We start from the raw sequence: 13,308 nt of genomic DNA on the forward strand, positions 1-13,308 counted from the left end.
AAGCCCTGGCATCTTCTGCCATTATCCTCTGCTGGTAAAATTAATGGGGAGGGATACATGTACTTCTGCTTAGGACCCCTTCCCCACCAGGCCCCCCAGCTTCCCGACCGTCTTGTCCCTCCCTGGCACCTCCACTACCTTGTGTCCAGCCTCACTGTCACCAACACCCTGGTTTCCCAAAAACTGTGAATGACTGGCACCTGTGGGCACAGATTGAGTCTACTGTGTAGGCTTTTGATGGAAAATCATACAAAAGAATCTCTGCAAAGTAGGAGAATCATGAATAATCAGAAGACAAAAACATGACCTTCACTTGATTTCATATATTTAAGTTTTCACATATGCAAGAGCAGTGGAGACGTCTTCTTACTGATGATCAGTTTAGAATATTGTCTTAATTATGCTTCCTGTGCTGATGTAGGGAAGAGGCATCCCAGAAGCATGCTGGATGGTAAAAAGTCAGTCTGAAATGAACACTTGCCTTGGATACCTGGAGAGGCGCTCATCATCATCACTGGGGGATTCTTGGCACCCATCCACTTTGGGACTGCCTCAGAGGAGAGATTGAACTCTAACAAAGTCCACACCAGACTTCAGTAAAAATGGTAAATCTCTTGAGACTCCCTCCCTCCCAGATTCTTTTGTGTGCAGAGATTGTGGGTGGTGTCTTTTAAGGCAATGGACTTTTGAGTGGAGGACACCTGAATCTGAGTCCCGATTCCACTATTCGTGAGCTCTGTGACCTTGCAAAAATTTTGAACCTCTCTGAGCCTCATTATTTTCATCTGCAAAATGAGATCTTCACTTCATAAGCCCGTGATAGAGATTAGCAATGGTATATGCGAACAGCCCTGTGCAAAGCACAGTAGAGCTCTCCTCCGGTCCTTTATCTCAAACACTTTGAAAATCTCTCACCCAATTGAGGGAGGACAAGCCCAAAGGGAGAAGGACCCTCTCTCATCTCAGGGGGTGGGAGAGAGAGAGACATATGGGCTTCCAGTTCTTAATTCCTGGCCACCAGAGCATATGTTGTGATGGCTGTTAACATATGCCAAAGCAGGCAGTCTAGATTCCTAAAATATTCTGAAAACCAGTAATAGCCTTGGTATCGTCCCTGTTAAATATAAAACTTAAGTAATTCATTCTATTAAAAAGCCCGAGTCTTATTTTTATCGGGTGATGTGATGAGGCCCTGTTCTAAATGTGCCTCCTGGGCTTTTCTCTATAGCAACTCCACTGTGCTCATATATCCATATATTTCTCCTGAAGGCTAATTAAGTTGACAACTGCTCAGGCTTCTTGGTTTACCAGATTTGCACTTGACCCTTCTCTTGGGGCTTAGGGACCCCTATGGATGTGAAGTGATAGAGAAAAGAGTAACAGGTGGGGGAGGCCTCTCTGTGGACCCCTGTTTCGAATAGTTGCCCAGCAGCCTTTGGGGTTGTCAATCACTCTCTTTGGATGAGCCAAGAGTTACTGGAGGTGAGTGGGAAACAATGTTAATGTCTGTCTCCTTCCATGACAGGGTCTTTGTCCCTGAGCGGGGTACCAGTCAGTGCGGCTCAGTCAAATTTGGCACATCACCTACACAATGGAACCACTTCTGTAACACCGAGCAGGTGGCTTTCTAGGACTCTTGTGTATTACATAATAAAGCTCGAGCTCCGCAGAGTGACTCTAAGGGACAGCATATCTAGCTCATGTTGACTGTGAAAAGTTGTGTTCATTCGTATTTTTCTCATTTGGCTTTGAAAGAAGTAATATTTGCCTCTTTCTATAGATAATTTGAAAATACAAAAAATTGTAAGATAGAAAATAGAATAACTATTTGTGTTTAGTGTCTTTATCTCTTCTGTCTCAGGTTTTCTTTGAGCTCCTTTGGCACAGGGGCCTGGCTGCCTCCCTTTGCCTCCTCTTCCCTCTTGCTCAGACAGGCACCTGTATGCCTACCCCTGGTGTTTTAGGGTTGGGTTTGCTTGGCAGATATGACATGGGCTTGTGCAGAGGGGGAGGGATTAAGAAGAACCCTGCCTTGGAGCTGAGCAAAAGAGGTACTTAGGGTTCATAAAACTTGTTACAAGTGGGAGGATTCAAGAGAGAAAATTGGACCAGAACAAAGGTCTTCAGCTTCTGCCAGAGAAGTCAGGTGCTGTCTTGCTAGCCAGTCGGTGGAGGAATCCATACTTTATCTTTCCCAGTGGAACTCAATTTTTCCAGGTCTCACCCATGTAAGTAGGACTCCATTGTGATCCAAATTTCCAGAGTTTTTGCCTCTACAAGCTCACATGGAGGGACTGTACCCTACTATAAGTCTTTCCCAGGTTACTTGTGGAGTTCCCAGAGCATGTCTCACACATGTTTGTGACTACGTGACTGCTCCAGTCTGGGGTCCCTGCAGGGCATCTGGGTGGACAATGCTGTCCCTCAGCCTGCCACTTCCCCCTGGCAGCCATGCATATGGCATTTCTCACCACAGCTCATGACCTGAAGCCCTCAAGGCTTGAAAGCTGCTTCGTGTTCTGTTTCAAAGAAGGAACGTGTATCTTAGTCCTCTTCCTCATTGTTATACTTATTAAAGGAATGTCTGACTGGTACTACTTGTCCTCTGGTGATGTATTCATTTGGATTTTATTTTCAGATTCCCTACCTGTAGCACGTTCAGTCTTTGTTCATGGGACAAGCTCATCCACTTCGGTTCCCTTTTCCTTCAGGATGGAGGCTCCTCACCCCTCAAGTAAATAGACTTCTGCTGGGGCCACCCACTGGTTGTCTACATGTGTCTGAATCCTGACCTGAGTTCACATGGAAGACCGTGCTCCACTCCCTGCAGCCCATCCTTGGGGAGGGAAGGTGGCTGGACCCTCTGCTTTGTGGCCTGGCTGTTCGAGGATTTGCAGAGTCTGCTGGGAGGAGTCCATGTCCTCCCCTCCACCCCAGAAATCATCTTCTGGATCTATCCTTCGATCTGAGCTCCCATCTTGTTGTCATTTTATGTCTTCCTGTCTCCTGGCTCTGTCATTCTTCTCTCTCTGGCTCCCCTGTTCTCTCCCCCTACTGTCCTCCACCATATATACAAGCCTAGAGGGCTAGCCAACTGCCAAGGAGGCAGCACCTCAGTGTTGGCTGACCACCATGGCAGCACATCTCAGCTGAATTTGCAAAGAGACAGAGGAGTCAGATAACTTTCTGGAGCCTCAGAACGTAAGGGATTTTGGCTCTGCTCAGACTTTTGCGGTTTCTCAGATTTGCCTTTCATGATCATCATCTAATAATACCTACTGCGTGCTGAGGAGGTCATGCACCCTGCCAGCCACCATGCAGGGTTATGTAAGAGACTCAGCCCTTAGTGGCAGGCTCCCCAGTGTGGCACGACTGGCCCATGGTGTCCTGACCTCTGCTGGCCTCTCCAGCTCTGGAGATTTTTGCATCCTGTATGGCTTGTTCTCAGGCACACTTTGTGCTGCTTCTGCCCCCATGTCTTTGCTCTAACTGTCCTCTCTTTGCCTGGCAAATTGCTTCCCATCTTTAAGGACTCAGTTTAAGTGCCACCTCTGGAAGCAATCCCCGATGACCTTCCTCCTGTCTCTAGGCTGGACTTGGTGGCCCCATCTCCACTGCCTGCCCATCCTCACCTCATTAGTGCTTTGTACCTATCTCAATCACCGCCCTTACCATGTTATATTATAATAATTTGACAAGGTCATCATTCTGAGAGTGGGATCCTTGAGGCAAACAATGGTGTCTTATTGATCTCTGTATATTCAGAACCCAGCACAGTGCCTGCCACACAATAAAGTTGATAGAATGTCTGAACAGATGTTGAATTAAAGGCTTTGAATCTATGGATTTCACTAGGCAGAGGATTCTCAGCAAGGGCCCAGCCCATTGTGGAGGGGTGATCAGAATTTTGGTGGGGGTGGGGCACGTCCATTAAAAGAAAAAAACAACACTTTCAAAATTCTGATTTTCATTTTGTCATGAAAAAAAAAATTCCATTGGCCTTTGCTTCCACCATGATGGGGAAGCCCACAGTGGATTTGTTGCCCCCACTGCAGACAGCAAGAACACCGACAGATGGAACAATTGCTTCTAGACCTTGGTTAATGGGCAGTACAGGACTGTGATCTCTGGAATAAAGGAAACAAATAAGATGGATTCTAGCATCACCTTTCCTTCCTCCTGGAGACACTTTCTAGACCACAGAGAGGAGAGCAGAACCCAAGCACAGCCTAGAGGTCACAGTGAGATGAGGATGCAGAGACCAGTGTTTGAAGGAGACTGAGGCAGCAAGAACTTGCAGGGTAGAACACCAAGAAGGAGTACGTAGAGAAAGAGCTCCAGAAATCTGGATGTGTTTGCCCTTAAGTCTGTTGCTCAATATCCAGCCATATAAATACAGGATGAACTCTATGGGAACAGGATAAGCACTATCAGAACACTGGAAGGTAGGCAATTTCCAGAGGTCACGGGGCTATTTGTGTTCAGACCAGCCAGAGTGGAGAGAATTAGATTTGCTCAGTAGAGAGCATTCAGCAGAGACCCCAGAAGAGGCATACCTTAATAACAGTGATCATTAAGCCCTGGACTAAGGGTCTGGACCCTCTCTCTGCAACATTTTCAAGACTTCTCCTGGCTAAGATGCAATAACAGGAACTGGATTTACCCACCTGTTCAAAACAACTAAAGAACTAGAAAAGATGTATCAAACAACAGTTTTTCGAACATTACGTATCGGGACACAAAGGGCAAGGTTCCCTGAAAAATGAGAAATTAACAAGGTGAATGAGACAATTGTCCAGTTTACTCTCTTAAGAGAATTCTCAAGCACGGCTCAGAGAGAAGAAATGTAGGTGGAGTCTGGTAAACGCTTTGAATTGAGGAAATGAAGTTGACTGTGGGAGATGAAGGCAGAGTTTTCAGGACAGAGTACCAGATAAGAGACAGCTGCATGAGAGAGAACTCAGAGATATGCAGAGGGGCAACCTTCTGGAGTGGTCGGCAGAGTACAGATTAGCACATGTGTAAGCTACCTGAAGATGGGGGGAGAGCTACACAAAAGAATTAGAGAGAATAGTACTTGGAGCTTCTGTAGGGCTGGAGACAGTGCTTATTCCCACCAGACAGATGGAAAAATACAGTAATTCATGAGAACATTAGGTTGAGTACTTACAAGTGTCTTCCCTTAGTAATGGGGAATAATTATCCTCAGATCAAATGCTGCTCTGGTCCTACCTAACAAATAATAAGAGAAAAACTCAAAAGGATCAGTCTCTTTTCAAGTAACTTAAATTCACTCCGGGAAAAAGCCCAAGAATGTTCATAGAAATAAAAGAACATGCAAACCCCAACATTTGAAGGTGAACTTCAAATGTCTGACATGCAATAAAACATGACCAGTCACAAAGAGAAGCAGGATGATATGAGTCATAATAAGGAGAAAAACGTAAAAAGTAGAAAACAACCCATGACTGACCCAAATGTTAGTCTTATTAGACAAGGACATTAACATAGTTACTATACTTATATTTTATATGCTCAAGAAGCTAGAGGAAAGATCAAACATGGTAAGCAGAGACACAGATGATATAAAAGTGACCCAAGTGGAACTTCAAGGGATGAAAACCATAGTGCCTGAGGTGGAAAACAGACTGTGTGGGATGAATGACAGATTAGACACTGTGGAAGAAAACAGTAAAATCAAAGACTTAACAATAGAAACTATCCAAACTCATTGCAGAGAGAAAAGTAATTCAAAAAGGGAACAGAGCATCATTCTAGTATATGTGTAATTGGAGTCTCTGATGTTGGGGAGGGGACAAAAAATTTGCGGAAACAATGGCTGAAAAATTTCCCACTTTGAAGAGAATTATAAAGTCACAGATTCAAGAAGCTCAATAAACCACACGCCCAAGAAATATCAAGAAAACTCTAAGACAATCATAACGAATTTATAAAAAACAGTGGCAAACAAAAAAGTTTAAGAGCAGCCAAAGGAAAACCACTTGAGAAGTAAAGGTAAGGATAACAGCAGAGTTTTTTGTTTTGTTTTGTTTTGTTTGTAGGAAATATTGCAAATGAGAAGGTGGTGAACAAGCATCTTTAAAATACTGGACGAAAACTATCAATGTAGAATCCTATATTCAGCAAAGTATCTTATTTATTTTTTGTTAAAATCTTTAAAAATATTTTATTTATTTACTTAGTGCATGCAGGCACACAAGCAGGGAAGGGGCAGAGGAAGAGAGAGAGAGAGAATCTTAAGCAGACTGCGCTAAGCAGGAACCATGATGTGGGGCTTGATCTCACCACCCTGAGATCATGACCTGAGCTGAAGTCAAGAGTTGGATGGTTGGGATGTCTGGGTGGCTCCGTTGGTTAAGAGTCTTTGTTGGGCTCAGGTCATGATCCTGGAATCCCAGTATTGAGCCTTGCATCAGGTTCCCTACTCAGCGGGGAGCCTGCTTCTCCCTTTGACACTCACTGCTCTCATTCTCTCTCTTTCTCTCACTCTCTGTCTCTCAAATAAATATATAAAATCTCAACAACAACAACAAAAAAGTTGGATGTTTAACCTACTGAGCCACCCAGACACCCCAAAATATCTTTTTTTAAAATGTCATTTTCAGCCAACAAAAGCTAAACCAATTTATCACTAGCAGATGTTAAAGGAAGTTCTTTTGGGAGAGTAAAAATGATACCAGATGGAGGTATGGATCTACCTAAAGGAAGGAAAAGCATCAGAAATGGTAAATATGTTGCAGCACCTGGGTAGCTCAGTGAGTTAGGCTTCTGCCTTCAGCTCAGGTCATGGGCCCAGGGTGCTGGGATCCAGCCCTGCATCAGACTCCTTGCTCAGTGAGAAGCCTGCTTCTCCCTCTCCCTTTGCCCTCCCCTCACGCGTGCTCTCACACTTGCTCTCTCTATCTCAAATAAATAAATAAAATCTTTTAAAAAATGGTAAATATATTGATGAAAATACAATATTTTAAAACTTATTTAAATATCTTTAAAGATAACTGGTAGATTAAAATAATAGCAATATAGTGTATAATATGAGTAGAAATAAAATGTATGACAATAGCAGGAAGTCTAGGAGGAAAGAAATTCTATTAGATTCCAATGCTATACATGAAGTAGTATAATAACATTTTGAGGTGGAGTGTGCTATGTCAAGAATATACTCTATAAACCGAAACCAACAACTAAAGAAATTACATTTACCAAGACAGATTATATTATGGGCCAAAAACCAATATTGTTTGGATTCAAGTCATATAAAGTATATTTTTTGACAATAATAGAATTAAGAAATCAATAACAGAAAACATCTGGAAGATCAGAAAACATCTGGAAGATCTCCAAATATTTGAAAACTAAATAACCCACTTCTAAATAATCCACAGGTGACAGAAGAAATCTAAAGGGAAATTAAAAAGTATTTTGAACTAAATGAAAATAATAATACAACTTAAAAAACTTTGTGGACTGCTACTTAAGTAGTATTCAGAGGAAAATTTATAGCACAAAATGCCATATTAGAAAAAAAGAAAGATTTCAAATCAATGACCTCAGCTTTGACTTTAAGACACTAGAAGAGTAATTAAATACAAAGTAAGAATAAAGGAAATAATAAAGATTAGAGAGATCAATAAAATAAAAAAATGGGAAAAAAGGAAAATTAATGCACCTAAGAATGAAATGTTTTACAAGATTATTTATTTATTTATTTATTTGAGAGAGAGGGAGTACCTGAGTGGGGGGAGAGGCAGAGTGAGAGGAAGAGGGATAAGCAGACTCCCCACTGAGCATGGAGCCTGATGCAGGGCTAGATCCCACAACCTTCAGATCATGACCTGAACCAAAATCAAGAGTCAGAGGCTCAGTTGACTGAGTCATCCAGGCACCCCTAAAAGCTGAATTTTTAAAGAAGATCAATAAAATTAGTAATTTCTAACCAGACTGAAAATAAAATAGAAAAGATGAAAATTACCAATATCGGGAATGAGAGAAGTGAAATCCCTTCAAATTCTACAGGTATTGAAAGAATAATAAAGGAGTATTATGAACAACTTTATGACTATAAATTTGGTAACTTCACCAAAATGGATCTGTTCTTTGAAAGATCCAGGTTACTAAAGTTCATGCAAGTAGAAATAAATAATTTCCCCTTCCCTCTCTCTCAAATAAATAAATAACCTGAATGGCCCTAAATAAATAACCTAAAAGTTAAAAACTTTGCCAAGAAGAAAATTTCAGACCCAGAGGGCTCCACTGGTAAATTCTGTTAAATATTTAAAGAAGATATAATATCCATCTCCACAAACTCTTACAGAAAATTGATGAAAAAGAAATTCATTCTATGAAGCACACATTACCACTTACCAAAACCAGATAAAGACATTACAATGGAAATAAAAGCACTTTAGATCAATATCTCTATGAATATAGATGCAAACATTCTTAAGGGAATTTTAGCAAATCAATTATAAAAATATAGAAACATTGGTTATGCTGAGTGAAATAATTCAAGCAGAGAGATTCAATTTATCATCTGGTTTCACTTACTTGTGGAGCATAAGGAATAACATGGAGGACATTAGGAAAAGGAAAGGAAAAGTGAATTGGGGGAAATCAGAGGAGGAGATGAACCATGAGAGACTGTGGACTCAGAAACAAACTGAGGGTTTTGGAGGGGAGTGGGGTGGTTAGGTGAGCCTGGTGGTGGGTATTAAGGAAGGCACGTATTGCATGGAACACTGGGTGTGGTGCATAAACAATGAATCTTGGAACACCAAAAAAATGAAATAAAGTTAAACAAGAATAATAAAAAAAATAAAAATACAGAAAAATTGGAACTCTCTAAGTGTGGATTTTATCCCAAGAATGCAACCTTGGTTTATCACTCAAAAATCAGCGTAATTCATGACTTAAGAAACTAAAAAAAGATTATAATTATTTCAACATAAGCAGAAAAAAAAGTTTGTTAAAATAAACATAATTTTCTGATAAAATCTCAGAAAGTCAATGATAAAGTGGAACTTCTTCAACTTGATAAAGGACATCTATGAAAAATCTATGCTAACCTTCTATTTAATAGTAAAGGCTGAAAGCTTTCTCCCTAAATTAAGGAACAAGGCAAACTTGTTTCTTTTCTCACTCCTATTAAAAACTGTATGGAGGTTCTAACCAGTGCAATTAAGCAAGAAAAGGCAAAAGGCAACCAGATTGGAAAGGAAGAGGTAAAATTGGTCTTTTTTTGCAGATGATATTATATTATAGATAGAAAGTTCCAAGAAGATAAAAACAAACAAACAAAAAACTATGAAAACTAATGAATGAGTTCAGTAAGGTCATTGGTTATAACGCCAATATACTAAAATCAATTTTATTTTTATGTACTAACAATAAACAACTTGAAAATGAAATTAAGAAAATAATTTCTTTTATAATAACACCAAAAAGAATTTAATACCAAGGGATAAATCTACCTAAAGATGTTCAAGACCTGTACACTGGAGATTAGAAACCTAATGATGTATTATATTTGGGCTAATTGAATTTCAATTAAAAAATTACTAAAAGAAATTAAGACGGTCTAAATAAATGGTCAGACAGTCCACGTTCATGGATCGCAATACTCAATATTATTAAAATGGCAATTCTTAAAAAGAATGGCAATTCTTCCCAAATTTATAGACAGATTCAATGTAATATCATTAAAAATTTCCCCCCTTTTTTTGTATACTAGGCAATAAAATTCTAAAATTTATATGAAAATGAAAAAAAAAACCAAATAGCCATTTTTTTGAGAAAGAACAAAATGGAGGGCTTCTTGATTTTAAAACTTACCATCTTGATTATTAAAACTAACTTTCTAGGGGCACCTGGATGGCTCAGTGGGTTAAGCCTCTACCTTTGGCTCAGGTCATGGTCTCAGGGTCTTTGGATCGAGCCCCGCATCAGGCTCGCTGCTTGGCAGGGAGCCTGCTTCCTCCTCTCTCTGCCTCCCTCTCTGCCTACTTGTGATCTCTCTCTCTCTATGTCAAATAAATAAATAAAAATTTTAAAAAAGCTAACTTTCGGGGCACCTGGGTGGCTCAGTGGGTTAAGCCGCTGCCTTCGGCTCAGGTCATGATCTCAGGGTCCTGGGATCGAGTCCCGCATCGGGCTCTTTGCTCAGCAGGGAGCCTGCTTCCCTCTCTCTCTCTCTCTCTCTCTGCCTGCCTCTCCATCTACTTGTGATCTCTCTCTGTCAAATAAATAAATAAAATCTTTAAAAAAAAAAAGCTAACTTTCTAGTAAGTTTTCAATAGAACTTTTGCATAAAGATAGAAGTACAGATCAATAGAACAGAATTGAGAGTCCAGAAATAAACTTGCACAGTTATGGTAAGTTGACTTTAGACTAAACTGCCAAGGTATTCAATGGGGCAAAGAGCTAAATTTTCAACAAATGGTTTTGAAGAGAACTGGATGTCCATTTTTAGGAACATGAATTTAAGTCTTACCTCACACTACACATAAAAATTAACTTTAAAAATGATAAATTGGGGTGCCTGGGTGACTCAGTCGCTAAGTGTCTGCCTTTGGCTTGGGTCATGATCCCAGAGTCCTGGGATCGAACCCCTCATTGGACTCCCTGTTTGGTGGGAAGCCTGCTTCTCCCTCTCTCACTCCCCCTACTTGTGTTCCTTCTCTCGCTGTGTCTCCCTCTGTCAAATAGATAAATAAAACCTTTTTAAAAGGCGAAAGATTTATGCGATCTGAAGAGAAACCAGAGCATAATAAAACCTTTTTAAAAAATGATAAATTGGCTCTTTCTTATCTTGAAAGATGGCGGGTGAATAATCTGAGAAGCTGGATATTAAAGAGAAGAAACTTGAAGCCAAAAAGTGTGATGCTGAGGGCACCTAGGTGGCTCAGTCAGCTATATGCCCAACTCTTGATTTTGGGTCAGGTCCTGATCTCGGGGTTGTGGGATGGAACCCTGCAGTGGGTTCTGCAATTAACGGCGTGTATGCTTAAGGATTCTCATGCTCCCTCTTCTTATACCCTCCATGCTCTCTCAAATAAATAAAGAAATCTTAAAAAAAGAAGAAGAAGAAGAGGAGGAAGCCTGATGCTGGTAGCAAGGTTAAGAACTGTAACCTCCAGGCCAAAAAGGGGGAAGTCCCATTGAAACCAAAGCCCTGTCCTGGTCAAAGGAATTGGCCAGTATTCCTGGTCAGCTATGTATTCCAGAAAGCCATGTACAAGAGGAAGTATTCAGCTACAAAATCCATGGGTGATAAGAAAAAGAAGAAGAAGGTTGTTGCTACTGTCACAAAACCAGCTGGTGGTGACAAGAATGGTGGTCCCAGAGTGGTTAAACTTCACAAAATGCCTAGGTATGATCCTACTGAAAATGTGCCTCAAATGTTGTTGAGCCATGGCAAAACAAAAAACAAACAAACAAAAAATACCCCTTTCAGTCAGGTTGCCTGGGTGACTCAGTTGGTTAAACATCTTGCTTTTGGCTCAGGTTATGAATTCAGGGTCCTGAGATCGAGTTCCATGTCAGGCTCTCTCCTCAGCAAGGAGTCTGTTTCTCCCTCTCCCTCTGTGCTCTCTCTTTCAAATAAATAAATAAAAATCTTAAAAACAGAACAAAACAAAAACAAAACAAAAAACAAAACAACACCACCACCGACAAAAAAACTCTTTCAGTTAGCATGTGAGAAAATTTCGAGCTAGGATCACTCCTGGCACCATTATCACTGTCCTCACTGGGCACCACGGAGGCAAGATGGTGGTTTTCCTGACGCAACTGAGCAGTGACTTGCTACCTGTGACTGGCCCTCTGGCCCTCAATTGAGTTATTCTGTGTGGAACATGCCAGAAATCTGTCATTGCCACCTCTACCAAAACTGATATCAACTATGTGAAAATCCCAAAACACCTTACTGATGCTTACTTCAAGAAGAAGAAGCTGTGTAAAGGTGAAATCTTCCACATGGAGAAAGAGAAATGTGGGACTACAGAGCAGCTCCAAGGTTGATCAGAAAGTGTGGACTCATAAATTCTGCCAAAAATCGAAGCTCTTTCTTAGCTTCTGGGCTACCTCCACTCTGTGTTTTCTTTCACAAGTCGAGTTTGTGAATTAAATAACTGATCCATTTCAAAAAAGTAAATAAAATAAAAAATTTTAGAAAGGACAAATTGGACTTCATCAAAATTAAAAGTGTGCTTTATTTTATGGTCATTTTAGACAGTCAAAGAAGCAACAGACTGGGAAAAATATTTTCAAATCATGTATCTGATAAAGAACTTATATCCAGAATATATAAAGATCTTCTACAACTCAATTATAAGAAGGCAAGTAACCCAACTAAAAAATGGTCCAAATATTTTAATAGACATATTACCAAAGAAGATATATGAATAGACAATAAACAAATGAAAAGGTGCTCAAAATCATTAGCCTGAGGGAAATGCAAATTAAAACTACAAAGAAATATCCTTTCACACCCACCAGGATGACTCTGCAATAAAAAAGAGACAAAAACCGGGGTTTGTAAGATTATGGAAAAACCAAATCCTTCATACACTATTTTTGGGAATGTAAAATGATGCAGCCTCCAAAAATAGTTTTGAGCAAAAACACTCAAAAAGTTAAAGAAAAATGAAAATATAGGTCTATACAAAGATTTATACATGAATGTTCATAACAGTATCATTCATAGTTGTCCCAAAATGGAAACAAGCAAATGTCCATCAGACTGGTGAATGCATAAACAAAATGCATATACTCTCAAGATGGAATACTTTTTGTGTAAACTGTTACAGAATACTGATACATGGTATAAGATAGAAGAACCTCAAAAATATTATGCTACATGAAAGAAACCAGATAAGAGAAGATTACATATTATATGATTCTCTCTCTTTTTTTTTTAGGATTTTATTTATTTATTTGGCAGAGAGAGGGACACAATGAGAGAAGGAACACAAGCACGGGGAGTGAGAGAGGGAGAAGCAGGCTTCCCAGCAAACAGGGAGCCTGATGTGGGGCTCGATGCCAGGACCCTGGGATCATGACCTGAGCTAAAGGCAGATGCTTAACCACTGAGCCACTGAGCCACCCAGGCGCCCCTCTCCTGGTGACTTTTATCCGTGGGTCTTAGTTTTTCAATTTTGGGTTTTATTGTTACAAGCAAAAGTCGTTTAGGGGAATGTGCCTCTTCTGAAACTCATTTTAAGGGCAAGAAAGATACCCATCTATATGGTGATCAGAGCATGCTGAGGCAGTCCCCAATAAAAGACTCCATTA

General features: G+C 40.3%; 1 pseudogene; it reads left to right on the forward strand.

Moving 5' to 3' along the window:
- The first annotated feature begins 5,561 nt into the window (after positions 1 to 5,561).
- LOC125106850 (60S ribosomal protein L6-like) lies at positions 5,562 to 12,142 on the forward strand (annotated as a pseudogene).
- The last annotated feature ends 1,166 nt before the right edge of the window (positions 12,143 to 13,308 follow it).

This window comes from Lutra lutra, chromosome 8 (genome assembly GCF_902655055.1).
Source record: "Lutra lutra chromosome 8, mLutLut1.2, whole genome shotgun sequence".
In the NCBI taxonomy this organism is placed as follows: Eukaryota; Metazoa; Chordata; class Mammalia; order Carnivora; family Mustelidae; genus Lutra; species Lutra lutra.